This window comes from Pinus tabuliformis, chromosome Q, assembly GCF_031772625.1.
Source record: "Pinus tabuliformis cultivar Carrire ecotype Pingquan chromosome Q, CPIR1, whole genome shotgun sequence".
Lineage (NCBI taxonomy): Eukaryota > Viridiplantae > Streptophyta > Pinopsida > Pinales > Pinaceae > Pinus > Pinus tabuliformis.
In genome coordinates, this window is record NC_142296.1 from 424,459,529 (window position 1) to 424,477,367 (window position 17,839).

Genomic DNA, 17,839 nt, shown 5'->3' on the forward strand with positions numbered 1-17,839 from the left:
TTCCAAATCAGCTTTTATAGTGAACTCATCTGTCATAGGTAGAGCCTCTGCTGCCAGCAAACGTTCATAGTTTCGACAGGGATACCTTTTAACCATGTTATTGTCCATTGTCCCATCCAATTAAGAGTGTGATTAACCGAATGAATTCAAAACATGTTTTCATATTTTGTATTTCATTTCCTTTTTTCTATTATTGATAAGATAAAAAGCCATTGTCCTGGTTTGGTGGCCAGCTATTGACAATGCCATTCACTGGTAGTAATCTAACCAAACAAGCTAGCTCGTGATGAGACCCCTTGTCTTATAATTCTAAGCCATTACCCTGTTTTGGTTTGCAGTATTGGTAATGTCGGTTAAACTATTTCCCTATGAACATGGTAAGCATGCTTGTAATAAGACCTCTTATCTTTAATATCAGATATTTTAGAATTACACACTGAGTAATCATAAACTTTAGTGAATGGGATGAACAATCTTCTCCTTAAGAGTAAATGGATGACAGGGTAAGAGTTGAAGATGCTGAAATTGGATTAGCTTCTATCTTGATATTGATAACCTTTTGAGACCAATTTGAAAATAGAAAATGATTTACAATACTTCTAAACTTTGAGAGGTGTTAACAAAACTTGAAATGTGGTTTCAGAATACAATGATACCTAATTTCCTAGAAATTATCTCTTTTGGTTGTGAGCTCTATTATTTAAAAGCAAATATCACACTACTTCTGTGGATCAAGTTTTTAATCACAACAAAGGTCAATGGAAGATACTTTACAACATTATTTTCTACAAATCCTACAAACTACAAAACTCTATCAAACTGAAAGGAGAAGGGGTTACCTCCTCAATTAAAGAATTTCTTCAAGATAAGGCCATTAACAGGTTGAGAATCTCTCAAACCTGATAAGTCTTGCAATATGAAGGTTGAATGGCCTATCTTGTCACAGATCTGAAATGGTCCAAGCCACATCTTTTGGAACTTGGTGTGTTTTCCCTTGTCTTCATGGGTTTTGTCCCATTTCAGAACTAAATCACCGACTTGAAATTGTTTTAAACCGGATGAGACTGAATCAAAAGCTGCCTTGATGATTTGCTGATGTTTGGCATGAATAACCTTGGCTTTTTCTCTTTCCTCTTCTAATTTTAAAATTTGATCATGTCTAAGCTGAATAGAAGAGGAAGGACTTTCTTCAATGAACTGAATTAGGGCTAGAGAAGGAAGAACAAGATTTGTGGGCAGTACTGCTTCTTTTCCATATACAAGGTTGAATGGGGAAGATCCTATAGAAGCTTTCTGTGTTATCCTATCAGCCCATAACGCAAACATTAAGGATTTGTGCCAGTTTTTATGATTCTGTTCGATAGTTCGCTTAATGATTTTGATCAGATTCTTATTAGTAGACTCTACTAAACCATTACCCTGGGGATAGTAATTAGCAGAATATTTCAATTTAAATCCTCTTTTAATAGCGAAATCAAACATAGCATTACCTGAGAAATAAGATGCATTATAAAAAACAAGAGCATTTGGGACACCAAACCTGGTAATGATGAATTGATCTATGAATTCAATGATTGCTTCAGAATTTGCTGTCTTCAAAGGAATTGCCTCAACCCATTTAGTAAAATAATCGATAGCAGTAAGGATATACTTATGCTGTTTGGAAGAAGGTGGAGTAATCTCCCCAATGATGTCTAATCCCCATTGCTCAAATGGTTGTTCAATGTTGACTGGTTGTAGAGGGAAAGCTGGTTTTCGTTGTCTTCCACTAGAAGTTTGACACTTGAGGCATTTCCTTACATACTCGTGGGCATCTCTAAACAGAGTGGGCCAATAGTATCCAGCATGAATAATTTTGTGAGCTGTTGTGTCAGCTCCAAAATGTCCTCCTGCTGGTCCATCATGTAACTACTGCAAAACCTTTTGTGCTTCAGGTTTCTCAAGGCATCTTAATAAAATAGAATCATAATTATGCTTAAAAAGCACATCATCAATAATTGTGAAATTCTTTGCTTTTAACCTAATGGCCCTTTTGTTTTTGTAAGACAGGTTTGGAGGTGCATAACCATTCTTTAAATAAAAGATTAAATCTGCATATTGAGATTCAGAATCAGTAACACTTATCTGGTTGATTTCTTCAGTTTGATCTGTATCGCTTGATTCTGGAATGTTGGATGCTCCTGCCAATATCCTGCAAAAACCTTGGCCCCTAACAACCTTTGCTGGCTTAATTTCTAAGTCGTATTCTTGAAGCACTGTGACCCAATTTGCTCTTTTTTCACCCAGTTCTTTTTGGATTAATAGTTGCCTAACTGCAGGGAAAGGAACTATAACTTTTGTGTGGGTTTTCAAAAGGAAGGGTCTATAATGTTTGACTGCTTTAAATACAGCAAAGGCTTGTTTTTCTACTTCGGAGTAATTCAATTCAGCACCCTGAAGATTTGAGCTAAAAAATGAAATGGGTGCTTCCAGATTGTGATCATTTAGTTGCGTGAGTACTGCAGCATAAGACAAGTTGGATGTGATGGTATACAATGTAAAATGATTAGAAAAATTTGGAGCATTTAAGGCTGGGGCATTGATTATTGATTGCTTGATTAGATCAAAAGCTTCTTTTTCTGTTGATCCCCACCTAAAGACTGAATTTTTCTTAATCATTGTTTGAAGTGGCAAAATAATTTGAGAAAAATCTGGAACAAATCTTTTAACAAAATTGATCTGGCCTAAAAATGACTGCATTGATTTTTTATTGTGTGGGAAAGGGATTTCAGAGATTTCTTTGATCCGATCAGGATCAATACAAATGCCATCTTTGGACACTATAAAACCCAAGAGCTTCCCTTGATCAAGAGCAAAGAAAGACTTTTTAGGGTTAAGAGAAATACCATATCTTTTGCAACGTTGATAGATTTGACTTAAGTCATGCAAATGATTAGCTCTCTCTTTAGAGAATACAGTAATATCGTCTAGATAGACGACCACTGTTCTATTAATCATCCCTCTAAAAGTTGTATCCATCGCTCTTTGGAATGTCGCTCCTGCATTTATAAGTCCGAAAGGCATTTTCTGATATGCATATGTTCCCCATTTTGTTCTGAATGTGGTTTTAAGCTGGTCATCAGGATGAACCAGGACTTGGTTATATCCTGAGAAACCATCTAGAAAGGACATCAATTCAGAGCCTGCTACTGATTGAAGTATTTGCTCCATGGTAGGTAATGGGAAATTATCTTTCAAGCTTGCTTTGTTCAAATTTCTGAAATCAATACAAATCCGAATGTCGCCATTTTTCTTTCTGACTGGCACCATATTAGAGACCCAGTTTGAGTGTCGGACAGGAAAAATAATCTTGGCTTTCAAGAGTTTGTTAAGTTCTGATTTTATCTGGCTCTCTAAGTTTGGATGTATTTTCCTTAACTTCTGTTGAATTGGTTTCTGATTGGGAAGCATTGGAATGGTATGTTGGATAATGGATGTATCATATGTCTTCAAATCATCGTATTTCCAAGCAAAAACCTGTTTATTTTTCCTTAACAGTCTAATGAATGCCTCCTTGTCTTCGAAGAAAAGTCCTAGTCCTAAATTAATATTTTGAGGAGCTTGCTCAGTACCTAGATTTATCAATTCAAACCTTAGGGTAGAGCTTTGGAGCTTTGCATTAGTTACAGGTTTAAACCTGTCTTTAATATCATAAAGATCCTCCAGCTTTACCACAGGCTTAGGAATTGAATTTTCCTGAGGTGTTTCTCTCATTTGAGAGTCATGCTCATTTTCCTCAATAATTTGATTATCATAGGACTTTTCAGAAGTTAAAAATTGTAAAATATCCTCATCATGGTTGAATACTCTCCAATTAGTGACATTGTCAGGAATTGAGGGCCTAAAAAGCAATTCTACGGAAAATCTATCTGGGCTGTAGTCTTCAGAAGGTAGGAGCTTGGAAGCTACATTGGCTAGGAGATCGGCTGTCGAGTTTTGAGACCTAGGGATGGAGGAAATGTTGAATGCGGAAAAGTGCGAGGTAAGTTCTTGTACTAGCGATTGATAATGCTTGAGGTGATTTGAAAGACAATGGATTGCATTCCTCACTTGTTTAACAATAATTTCAGAATCACCGAATACTTTTAGATATGGCACTTTAAGGTCGATTGCTTTATATAGTCCCTGGACTAAGGCTTCATATTCAGCTGTATTGTTAGTGCATTTGAATTCTAGCCTACAGGACAGAATTGTCTTTTCTCCTTGTGGACTAACCAAAATACATCTTGCTCCTGAGCCCTCACTAGACTTGGACCCATCGAAGTATAAAGACCAAAATAAAGAGGTATTAACAAATGTATTTACAGTTTTCTCAGCATCATTGAAACATCTAGACCTATCAGTTTGTGAAAAATTCTCAATCTGAGACGAAAAATGATTGACTGAGAAAGGGGATGACTGGGCAGTAAAGTTACCAAAGAATGACTCAGATGAATAATTCCCCAAAATATTGTTGTTGAATGCTACCGGCTAGTTTTCTTGTTCGAATTCTGTAACTGTATGGGTCATATGTTTTTCCCGATCGATCCTTATTTGATTTGGCTTACCCCTGTAGGGAAGCCACATATGTGACCAATCAGTGGAAATATACCCATGCAATTTTTCAGACCAATCCCTACTCAAAATTAAACCGTAAAATTCAGGTATATCGGCTATTAGGATGTCAATCCTTTGCACTACTCTGGGATCAACAGACAATCTGATAGTTACGGAATTAATTTCTCCCACAACCTGCACTTTGGTCCTGTCCAACTGTACAATATGGATAGCAGACTTCTGGGGTTCAATGTTCAGTTTAGAACAAACTGAAGCTGGCATTATGTTAGAAGATGCCCTAGAGTCAATCAAACAGTTGTGCAGGTTTCTGTTATAGATCTCATAGGTCAGAAGGAAGGGTGGAGTATGAGAATTTGATCTATCTCCAATCAGAACTGAATCGGTGGTTTCAACCATACTGGGAGGAGGTTGGCCTGAATCATTAGCAGCTTTAGCACTGGGAAGAGGTGTCGAAGGAACAACATTCAATTCTTTAAGAAGTAATTTCTGCTGATGCTTTAATTTACTAAGTTCAAACATAGTAATGTTTGCTTTAGTTTTCTTCATGTCATCAACAATGTTGTACTCCATTGAATCGGGTACCACTAATGTTTTAGATGTTGAAGGAGTATTAGAAGTTGAAGGCTAGTTTTGGGGAACTGCTACAGGTGATTTTTTTGCAGTTATTTTTTCTTTGGTTGTAGCGGCACCTGCACTCCTTTTCTTTGACGTTACCTGAACAGGTTCAGAAGTACTTTTGCTTCTAGTAGTGATTGGGAATGTTTCTTCTTCATTATCGGTATCGGAGTTGGGGAGTATAAAATCCCACATTCCATGACATTCCACTACTTCTTCTTCCTCATCAGTTGGTGATATTGTTTCCTCTTCCTCTTCTTCTTCTTGCTCTGAATCAGCATTAGATATGACATTTGGTGGCTTTGATTCATTTCTCTTATAAGTCCTAAAGGGTCTCTTGGTTGAGGTTTCGGCTACCTGTTTCTTTATTTCAACCATTTCATTTGATAAAGTTTTTAGGACCTTTTGCAAACCTTCCATGTCATATGGGTCTTTTGGGGTTTTCTTTCTTGAGTCATCTTTAAAAGAGACTTTTTTGGCTTTTCTGTCTTCCAGAGCAGCCTTCTTCTCTAGAGCATTGATGTGTTTTTCCACAGCAAGTGCTTCTCTCATGTTTTCAGCTAAGGTAGGTTTCCCAGCCCTGTCTACAAAAATGGCTATATTGGCAGGTAGGGCGGTGATATACCATTCGCTTTGAATTTGTTCACTTGGTTTGGAGGCTGTAGGGATTTTATTCAGGAGTTTATTGAAGCGGGCATTAAATTCCTTAATTGGTTCCCTATGCTCTATTCTCAGATTGGAGAGATCGTTTATTAGGGTAGCCAAAGACCTATCATCTCCATATTTGGTAAGAAACTGCTCTTGGCAAGTGTTCCAACTGGTAATGGAACCAGAGGGTAAAGAAAAATACCAGGATCCTGCTGATCCTTGCAAGGTGTAAGGAAAAAGTCTGACAACAACATCTTGTTCTGTTACCCCTTTCAAGTTGACTGCCAACATGAAATTATTAATGTGTTCCTCAGCCTGGGTCCCATCATCTGGATTAAACTTGGGTAGCCATTTTTCAGGAGCATCTGGTAATGGATGCAATGGTGCAGGCATATTGACTGCACCAGGTCTGGTCCATGGATCTGCCATTGTAATAGCAGTAGTGGTTGGTACTACTGTTGGAACTCCAGATGTCTGGGAAGGAAATAATGTTGAGGAGTGAGCAGGTTGGGATGCTGAAGCTCCTAATCCCTGGTGAACAACAATATGTAATGGGGGAGTGGATGGTTGACTTTGCAGAGGAGAAGATGCAATGGAGGATGTGGATGAAGGCTCTTCACTGTCAGATCCTTCAGTATTTTTCTTCGCCTTTTTCCTTTTGGGTAAAGGGAACTCAGTGGGTTCAATACCGAGTTTTTCACTCTGAAGTCTGGTGAGAGGGTGAGGTAAATTGAACTGCGAAGTCGCACTGCTTTGTGATACCTCAGATTTATGTGGTGAAATCGAGAAGCTCTGAAGTTTGTGGATAAGAGACTGGACTTCAGGTGATTCAAGACTTAATTGTTCTGGAGTATGATGGGTTTGAGCAGTGGTAGTTGATTCCTCTTCTTCTTGTTTGGATACTGGAGAACCAACATGCGAATGAGAAGTTCGAGGGGATTCGGAGGGAGAATTACTCTTAGAATGGCTTATAGATTTTGGTTTATGTGCCATTCACAGTCAGGCCCTCCTTCTAGCGCCAAAAATGTTGATGCCTCGAAAATCGCTGTAACAACATTAGGGATAACCACCCGGTCCGGACCTTAGTATAGCTCCTTTTCCGTTTGGAATAGTGGCTCCAACTGGGGATAATGGGACCAGTTTCCCAAAAGTGGATAAACGGGATGAATGGATGATTTATTAACTAAGCTAGTGATGGGCGAATAACTAAATCTATTAACAAGAATACAATAACTATGACCTATCCCGGGAACTTATTGAACTTTAAAGTGCAGCGCTTGATGGTCTGTGTCTATAAACGGCATATAGATGACTCCATTTAACAGACATGGACATTATTTCATTCATGATTACTATGCTTAAATAGTTAAGCAAAGCGATTAAAGCGATATTACCACACTTATCGTTTATATCATTGACATATACATGATTAAAAGAAATGCACATCATAAAACATCCAATAGTGGAAGGAATGTAGATCTGCTGTTACAGCGCATGCATATAATCAATAATAGCAAGGATAATCACATAACAATTCATATGAAAGGAATGAATTCAGACATAGATAGAAATACCATATGAGCTGCTTGACACTCCCAATATCAATCACTACTTGTAATTCTTCCTTCAACGCAGAAACATTCTCAACAAAGACAATAGTGCACAATTGCATAAAAAGCTTCCTTGTCGAATTAAGAACAACTGGTCCAGTTTCATAAAAGAATATTGACTGAAGCACAATAGTGCAAACTTCAGTCTTTAAGTCTGGTACAAAACTTTACGACCCTTTCCAAAACAATGAAAGGGTCTATAAATACTTAATTAATCTATCTATCTATAAAACAGAAATCCTACTTAATTGGTATCAATAAATCTTGATCCTATTTTTCTTCAGCGATCTGGTAGTCGGCGGCATGATTCATCAAGTAGGCTGCTTGCCTTTAAATCTGAGCTGACTTATCGCAAGCATTGGCTCTACTTCAGGTGGTTTGTTGAGGCGCGAGCTGAGCTGGGCGGCATAGGTGGCATCTTGAATATCGGGAATAATATACCCGATTGCATCTGTTAAGCACCTAAGGGCGGCTCTCTGTGAATGTGGCTTTACCAGGAAGAACCAATATGTATCCCAGGTTAAACTGTTAATCCCAGCGATTAATCTCCCTTTTTCTTCTAGATCTGGATAACATGATTGTTCCAATGTTTTCAAAGTTGTCAACTTTCCTGGTGTACACTGGGAAATCATATTTGATAAGTAGAGAGTATTATTAACTAGTTCAACTAGATTGCTGGAAGTTGATTTACATCTTGAAGCCGCCCTCTCTGCTTTCATTAACTGGGACTGCCATTCTGTGAAGAGTATATCTTTATGTGGTTCTAGGATCCTGGGCAAATTCGCCGCTTGTCCTTGATCAGAATCTTGCCAGTCAAGAAATGCAGCTATGGTTTCTTCGGCTTGATCCAATTCAGTTCTGGCCTTCTCTACTTGCTTATTTATGGATGCCGTTAATTCACACAGTGGCTCGGCCTGGGCGATTTGTTGACATAGAAGCTTAATTTGGGATATTAATGCAGTGTTTATTTGCAATGCTTCTGCTCTAAATTCAGCCACTTGTGGAATGCCCTTTATTTTTTCGAGCTGTGATGACAATTGAGCAATTTGCTCATCTTTTGTTTTCATCATTTGCTCATTTGCTGCCTTTAATTGTGCCAATGCCTCTGATAATTCTTTCTGTTTCTGGATCGCGCTTTGGTCGATCCTTTGCTTTTCTGCCTGCAATTGTTGAGTTAGTTGACTGTTTAATTGCTGTTGCGTCAACAATTGCTGCTCTGCCTTCTCCTTTGTCTCAGCTAACTGCGCCTGTAATGAGAAAATCTCTTGATCCTTGGTTTTCAGGAGAAGACTTACCTCTGATGCCTTATCAATTGTCGCTGCCGAATAGGCTCCCGCATACTGTGACAATTTTGTCAGGTCATCGGAGGGGTCAAATTCCTCCTTCCAAACCACATTGCTCGTAACAGTTTGCTCTCGGAAAAGGGAAGGTTGATCAGTCCTTCTTCTTTTCCTTTGTCGTTTAACCACTGCTTTATGCCTTGGGCTGTAGAAGACATCCAAGGGAGGAATATCTTCTACCTGCAAAATGATTTGGTCGGAGGGGTCCTTTGGTATTATCTCAACCTCTTTAGAAATGGGTGGGCCGCTGGTTCCACTCAGAACCTGTGATGAAGTGATGTCCTGTGTATCCGTTGTCTTGGAAGTATCTGTGTCCTTTGAACATTCCAACCCACTGATGATGGAATCAAATTGCTTCCATTCCTGGAGCAATTTAGGGTCAATATGAGTATCTATATTGACATCAATGGTGGTTTGTTTTTGCTTTTCAGCTTGGGACTCCTTCCACACTTTTTCTTGCTATTTCTTCTGCTTCTCCTCTTGCTCTTTCTTTTGCCTTTCCTCCTGCTCTCTCTTCTGCTTTTCCTCCTGTTCTCTTCTCTGTTTTTCTTCTTTTTCTTTTCTCTACTTTTCTTCCTGCTCTCTCTTCTGCTTTTCCTCCTGTTCCTTCTTCTGATCCTTTGTTATAACCGGAGGTTCCTTTGACTGTTGCCGATCAGGCTCGCTTGATGATGTCGCTGGGGTTGTTGCTAGTAAATCTAGAGGCAGAGTTTGCAACCTCTATTCTCTAAGTTTATTAAATTCAGTCAACCCTTCATCATTATATTTCACTTTGGCGAATGCTTTAACCTGATTTATTGTCTTAGCTGAAGAGAACAGGTCGTCAAACATATCTTCTTTATGATCAAATTTTGTCAATTTGGCCTGTTCTAGTGCAGTATAGGCAACCTTGTTTGGATCAAACTGCCTATTTGGGAGAGTTGCCAGAGTCAATGATTTAATCTTCGTGGCTTCCTTTTCTGCATGTTTGAGATCATGCAGAGTATAGACACCACATCTCAAGGGAAAAGTGGGCTAGCCCTGCTTCTTATTCTTCTTGAGAGTCTGTGTAACACTCTCAGCCATAATCTGGTAAGAGATTTCTCTTGCCAACAGTTTATCTGGTATGTATAGAGGGAGAACATGAGGATCGGCTTGGCTACCGAAAACTCTTACATAAGTGAAGTTCTCCTCCCCGAACCATCTTCCTATTGAGGTTAAGTCAATTCCGACTTGATAAGAAATCTTGGGAGCAGGTTTATCAAAAATAGAATAATGAACAGGTAACATAAAACCATTGCAGACTTGGTACAAATGGTGCTTATAGGAGGACTTCCATAATTTCTGATGGTATATGTGAATAGGCATGGGGTCTTGTGGCTTCCACCTCTAGCCGAGCACAGGAAATTCATAATTAAAACACAAAGTATCTAAGATATAGGCACTGTAATAGAATGGGGGAATTATCCTTTCAGAAACGCGAGTCTTACTCCTAAATTCAAGAAGAGCTGAGGCTAGCTTATCTGAGAGAATAGTGGCCCAATCCATAATTACACTATTGCATGCTGCTTCCATTAGGGGAACCATTTCTATGGTAAAATTAGCAGAGTCATGCAATCTCCATAATCTACACATCATTATTCCAGCATAGCAATAAGGAGAAGCCAGGGAATAAACTGAGTACTTACCAGAAGACTCATGTTTGTGCTTTGCTGGATTTTGTCTCCAATCCCAGATGGGTTCGGATTCAACTTCATTTTCGTTTGCGAATTTCTCCAGGAATGCCTTATTATATATCTTCTCTGGCTCAGGCAAATGATACATTTGCCTTAGATCATCCGCCCTGAATGACCCGAAAATTCTCCCGTCTCTGGTGCTGAAGGTTCTATCCAGGATTGGGATTTCTTCAATTGCCCACCGCACTACGTCTGTGTATGGGAGAATTTGTTCCCTAGCTGCTATCCGGTGAAGGAAGGAGTCAGCTAAGTCCTTAAGAGTACCCTCAGATTTCCGAGTTAAATCCACAGTGGCTTGTACTGTTGTTGCTTCTGGTTCTTCGGCTTCAATCAGGTTGTAGGTGCCTTGCCAAGTAGTTCTGACGAGACCCAAACATGTAGTATCAGATATCAATCCCTTCTTTTTGTCAGCGACAGCTTGTCCTGCAGCTGGCGCAGCGGAAGTGCCTGTGGTCTTCTTGGATTTCTTCCCCATTTTGCCTGAGCTTTCTCCTTTGGATGAATTCTGCACAGAGGCGAAAATACACGTAACACAGAGAGATGACAATGAAAATCCAATATGGGAAAGATATATCGATCCAAGCGTGCTAAGAGATTAACTCTAAAAAATGGCCGCGGATACGATCCATGGGAAGATCTTACAATTACATTAAATGGCCGTTTAAAACCTGCCAATCCTTAAATGCCCATTATACCATTAACTGGCCGAATGATTCCTTTAAGCGTGCTTAGAGATGTTTTGGCGGTTGTGCGCAGGTGAATCATTGTTCGACAGATCAAGCTTTAAATATGAATTGATCAATATATCCCTCCACTTTAACGGCTTTTTTGAAATCCGCGCTATATCATAATCGGGCGTCGGGAACACTTAAACCTTATGTTGACAATTTTGAAACCCCGATCGCCGATAGCAATATCGCATCGCATTGGGGAGAATTGGTATTATATAAACATATGGATAGCATACCACCGATCACCGATAGCGAAATCACTTCGCATCGGGGTGAATGGGCATTACAATGTGCATAGATAGTGTATCGCCGATTGCCGATTGCGATATCGCATCGCATCGGGGGTATGACCTGGGGGCGCTCTTTAAAATGTGCATAGAGTATTGCCGATCGCCGATAGCGATATCGCATCGGTGGGAACCAATGTGTTATTTACATATGCTCCTTATGTCATTGCGATATGCGATCTTGCGATCGCTTTATCGCAATGATTAAGAATTTGATTTATTTGATCAAAATGGGTTTTTCAAAAAGGTTTTATATAATATTTTCCTTTGGTTTTTGGACCTTTTTAAATAATACAATATTGATACCAATCAAACTCTAAAGGGACCCATTTCATATGATAATTTTGTGAATAAAATGATAAGAAATGGGGGTTTGTTGTAGAGCACAATAGGGGGCGAAGCGTGAAGTTATAATAGAGCCACAGGGTTGTCCACCCTCGGTTTTGTAATGTAATGTCGGATTGATAGACCTACCCATGGTCCGCGGACCATGGGATTAGGATTATATAAATAAAGCGATGCTCTAAGTGTAGAGATAGTTAATGGAGAACAACATAAAAGCATGATGAGTCTAAGAGATTGAGTCAAAGTGTATAGTGTCCTTGGGTCGTAGAGTAGGAAAAGGCTCTGCAGCTGAGTGCACAGAGGTTTAGTAGTTTGCAGCTAAGTGCACGGACCCTTGCAACTGGGTGCGCAGGACAGGTCGAGTCTGTAATCATTGGAAGAATTAATAAAGAGAAGTTTACCATATTACTATGTATCTCTCCCTGTTTTAATGTATGATTGGGCTTAGAATTGCATGTGTACTGTTTATTTGCTACGCGAACCCTTATGAATGTGTTGTAATAAATATAACATAAGACATCCGTTTACGCAAAGATAATTGACTCAACATAGGAAGATAAGTAAGATCTCAGGTACGACTTAAGGTAATAGGTGCAGTGCTGCTCCAGCAACACGGAAACTCCATAGCCCCTAGTGGGGGCTGCACAAAGACAAGTTTATCAGGGCGTGAAGGCCTAAGAAATGCGTAAAGAAACCTGTGCGAAGGGATGAACTATTGGACCAGTTGAACGTCTCAGACATCTCAAGGGTGCAAAAACCTAGCTCCAACACCCCCTCATACTACTTCGAGTGAGACCTCAGTCCGCGCTCTGCGGACTATTGCCGAAAGGGCCAGTAGTACAAGGATTTGTTTGGATAATTAACTATGAACCTGGGACAGGCCCCAACGAGCCAACAAAGATGGGCTAACTTCCCAGGATATTTGCGCAATTTCTGGGCAGAGCAGCTGATTGTTGCCCAGGATTGTGCAATTCCTGGGTTGAGCAGCCCTACAGGGAGGAATTGCGCAATTTTCTGGATGAACACTGACTGGCAGAATTGCGCAATTTCTTGAGGGAGCTGCTCAGCCTGCAGCTAGACCAAGTCTGGGAGAATAACCTGTGAGGGGAATGCATCAAGCTTTGATAGACAGGTTTCCTTTCTACAATAAAATTACTAAAGCTTGTGTACTTGACGAAGCAAGACATGTTGTGAAAGGTTGGTAGAGAGGCTCCAAAATGAATTTAAGGCAAATTTTTGGAGGGTGGTTGTGGCCGCTACAACACTTGGCGACACACTGGTTGAACTCCAACTCTTTGAATAGACCTTGTTCTTGAAAAACAAGTCTAACACCTCCGAAAGTATTGTTCAATTCTTAGTTAGTCTTGGTTTCACACTACCCTGATTGTAAGATGTAGCATCTACCAAACTCTTGGTCGATTGACACACATTCCAAGCCAAGGCAACACAATTGTTTTGATTGGGATCGAGGGGTATATTGGTGCACAAACAATATAATCATCAGAGTCTTAGGTTCATCTATGGTGTTTCTCTGCTGCTAGCAGGCTTGGACAGTACCCTGACGGAGTCACGCAAGAACACAAGCATCGCTCCACTGCCAGCGAGCCTGGTCAATACCCCAGCAGAGTTACTTGCATCACCTCTTTGCGCATGAATCCTCTATTTTTTCGTGTTATTCATTTTTCATTTTTTGAAATTTTCACAATTGTGCATAACACTTATTCATTTCAGAGGCGGAAGAGGGATCCAGACTTATTAAGAGCAGAAGAGGTTGTTCCTTTAGAGAAGTAGTATATTATATACCTCTGACGTGCTTGTTAAGGTTTCCCCCCTCACCTTACACTACTTGACTAAGCTGACAAGGGTTAACCCAAAAAACAATCGACTAGAGTAGGTGACACTAGTTAGCACGCAAGCATTATGTTTTCACCAAGGTTCACTTCGAACAATATGTATTTTCCTTCGACGTATCATGGAATAAAAGTAAAAAGTTCTTCATACAGAGGTAGGATGACAGATAACCAAGTAGTGATAGTTGTACAAGGCCTCTTGTACTTTACCCAGCTTGTTTCAAGAGTCACACATGGTTTCATACGAAACTAACCTATGAACAAAACAAGCAAACAAAAAACAAAGCAAAGCAGAAGCAGAAGCAAATGCGAAAGCAAAGTGAGTAAGAAAATAAGCAAGTAGACAAACAAACAAACAAAACATGTAAGCAAACAAGCATGCAAACAAACAAACTGAAAGCAAACACTACTACTACTCCTAAACTAACGGTGCATTGGCCTGATCACGTGAAGTGATATTTCCAATGCAGTCACCAGCACATTGGTTGGCCCATGTTGGTGAAGGCTTGGTACACGAGCAACCCAATTGTGTAGACCAGCAAGCAAGAAAGATATAACAATGAAGACAAACACACTTCATGTTTAAAAGTGTCCACAGGACATAAGTGAGTGCAAGTGCATGACATGTGGTCCATGGACTTGTCACGATGTTGTGTGACACTACGTGCAACTGGGAAGAAAATGCACATTCTTCACTGTGGCATGCAAATAAATGAAAAAAAAAAGACAAATTGCGTCATGCAAGCGTGCTTGCAATGTAAGATTCCTCCAATGCATGAGCGATAGGATCGTGCAGTTCGAGTGGAGGAAGCATGATCTGTGTGTGAGGTTGATCTTCAATGCATACAGATGAGTGATGAGGAGCCTCGGGTGATTGAACAATTTCCTGATCGGAAGTGAAACTAACCCCAAGAGAGCGAGGTCCTGACATAACCATCAACTCAGGCTAAAGTGCCTCAACAGTCTTGGGTGTTTCGACTTCATCATTAGATAGATCATCATAAACTAGTGGCTTCGAAAAATTGACTACAATATAATCATGATCGTGATCGACAACCATGATTAGAAAAATCAATGATTTCATCGAAATCCTCATGATCTGATGAATCAAACAAAGGGGTAGATGAGAAGCGAACAAATTCATCCTTTGTGTTTCCGAAAAAGGCAGATGAAAAATCAAGTGGATTTTCAATGAATAACTCATCCTCTCCATCGGATGATGGATTGATATCCGGTGTGTCTTGCGAGTGATCAACAATGGGTGCATCCGTGGGTGAAGATACACATGCGAAATCATGGATGGTAGGTTTATCAAAGATGTCAGGAAAGAACGGAGGGGGCTTTGACGGAAGGAAGTCATCCTTCACTGAGTGTTGATGCTTAAGCTCCCAGTCATATTTTTCATGAATGATAACGCATGTTGGTTGTGCAACACCAACTTTGTCAGTGGCTTGTTCCTTGTTCACAACAAGTGTAGAGTCCAAAATGGAAGAACACAAGAGAGTATCATTCAGATGATTAGCCGAGTACAAAGACGGAGGTTGTGGAAGAAAATTCATGTGACAACTTGATGGACTCACAACCAAATATGTGTGAAAATTAAGCAAAGTCATATTGGGAGAATGTGACAACTGAACAAATGTGTGAGCATGATGGCCCGCATCACTCTGCAATGTGGAGCTGTTTGATGAGGGGACAAAAGACAGTCACTTGTGACAGTGGCCATATCTGTCTATGATTGCACAGCTCCATCACTGAAGAATACTGAGTGAGGATTGATTTCAAACTTCTTCTTGGGACAAGCAGTTTTCTTAACACAATACTTGAATCGGTCCCAAAGATAGAAAAATTTCATCTGGCTCTTCGGAGCTTGAAACTGCAAATCACAGAAGCGCTGCCAAAAATCCATAGTCGATTCATGCAGAGCCTTCCGTTGTTGTAACAGTTTTTGGTCAAGATGGTCTATATCAAAATGATAGGAAGTGTCTTCAATGAGATCACAAAAGTGATCAAGTGAGTGCATGCTGTCAGCCGATAGGCTGCACAACCATCGATGTGGAGATTCACAAAGTGTTTATGCAAGCAGCAAGTTGACTTGTTCGTCAGAACATCCATCTTCCTTATGAAGCATGGAAAGAAAGTCATGTAAGAACTCAGGCCAGGCCACTTCGCCTTCATCATCATACGTGTAAGTGGACAAGTGATCGAAAAACTCCTTCATGATGGTAACAGATTCAGAATTCGAAAAACATTGCGGAGGGAGAAGAGTGCAAGAATCCATGATAGATATGCAAAGGTTCAAAACAGGATGAGAGGACACAACTTGTCATCTAGCCCTCCTTCTAGCGCCATAAATGTTGACGGTGCTGGACCTGCCAACATGTCAGGGGATCTCCCCGGTAAGAAGTCCCAATTAGACCTCAGACCGTTTGGTGTAGGAGTCCCAACAGTGGGTCGTATGGTAATGCCTTGACCACGATTTCGCACAGAGGCAAGTAAGATAACTCTGTTGGTAGCAAGGGTGTGACATATGTAGTGAGCCAAGGAAGGTGCATGAGAGGTTCTAACACATGGGGGTTGAGATGAGTGCGCCCCTTGGAAACCTATGATAGCACAGAGTTAAGAAGGGAACACATGAGCAAAGATGCATCACAACATGAAAGGAAATTTAGCAAGCAATCCAAAGTGATGGTTAAAAAAACAACACATTTCAGGAGAGTGTCATACATACATACACACAAAGCTATACATGCATGTGTAAGGAAACAGATACATATATCATTTAGAGTAAACCAGATAGCATAGAATACAATACAACATATGCATGAAACATGTTGGCTCTTGTTATATTAAGAAGTGTAAGTTCCAGTCATATAATACATCCATGTCCAACCACTAGTTCCGACAATGGAACGTTACAACACAATCCCTTGCTCCTCCAAAGAGATGTACTAGCTCTGCGTAGTGGAGAAGCCAAGGCTCATTACAATATTGTCCAATCTCTCTCCAAGATAGCCTTATCAGAAGCATGGCTAACCAAAAGCCTGTACAATGAGTTATGAGGGACTATTTATAGAAAAGGGTGTGGTGAACCTTGACATTCCCCTTCGTGATAGTTCATCTACCCTCATGACTCTTCAACTACTCTATGAATGTTACATCCAACTATCGACACTTGACTTACACTTGACAAGATGTTGCATTACAATGCACATGTACCCATGTGAGACAAAATGGCTTGATTAAGCCATGCTAGACATCACTATGATTCAGACAACTGTTGGAAGACCAACTCTTAAACATCTTAATTGTGGTTGACAGTAGCGTACTAGTGCTAAGACCGGTAGTTTGCGATGGTGTCCATGTGCTCCAAGGTGACAACTTTCTGGAAGCTAACTGTTGCTTCCATAGCATCCAGGTACACTTCTCGGGCTCCTCTTTCCAACTTGCCTGAAAGCATGCGCATCATTGTCTTCAATGCGGACGAACCAACAACATCCTTGTGCATGATGTCTACACTGATGGGAAAGTCTGGGCTGGTGGCAATGCACATCAACTTGTCAAAGTACGAGTCAAGCTCTAGTTGAACATGTGCCTTTGTCTTCGCTTCGGTGAGAGTCCCAATAGATGGGATCACATGTGCACGCACTGCAACATCCATACTCTTGAATACACGTGCATGGGAAACTCGTATACTAGTGATGAGCAGCGGGAGCTCTTCATAGTTCCGGATCTGACTCTGGATACATTCCTTTAGCTTGACTGCTCTAGGCTTCATCATTTTAGGCAAGTGAAGCGGGGCTCCCTTGTATCTCATCGTCCATGTTTGCATGTAATCAACAACAATAGGCACGTTTGCCAATATACATGCTCTTCTAACACATCGTTGTTGCCATCAGTTGAGATGAACGACTACGTTGTGCACAGTACCAAACTTGGAATATAACGCCCACATGACTATGTCAAGGGACAACACTTCATCTAGTATTGCCTTTTTCAGTTCTACTTGGGAGGATGCTGTAATCAACTCTCCTCCTTGCTTGTCCATCTGTAGTTCCTTAGCCATTCACTCATTCTCGACTATTAGAAAGTGAAAACTTGA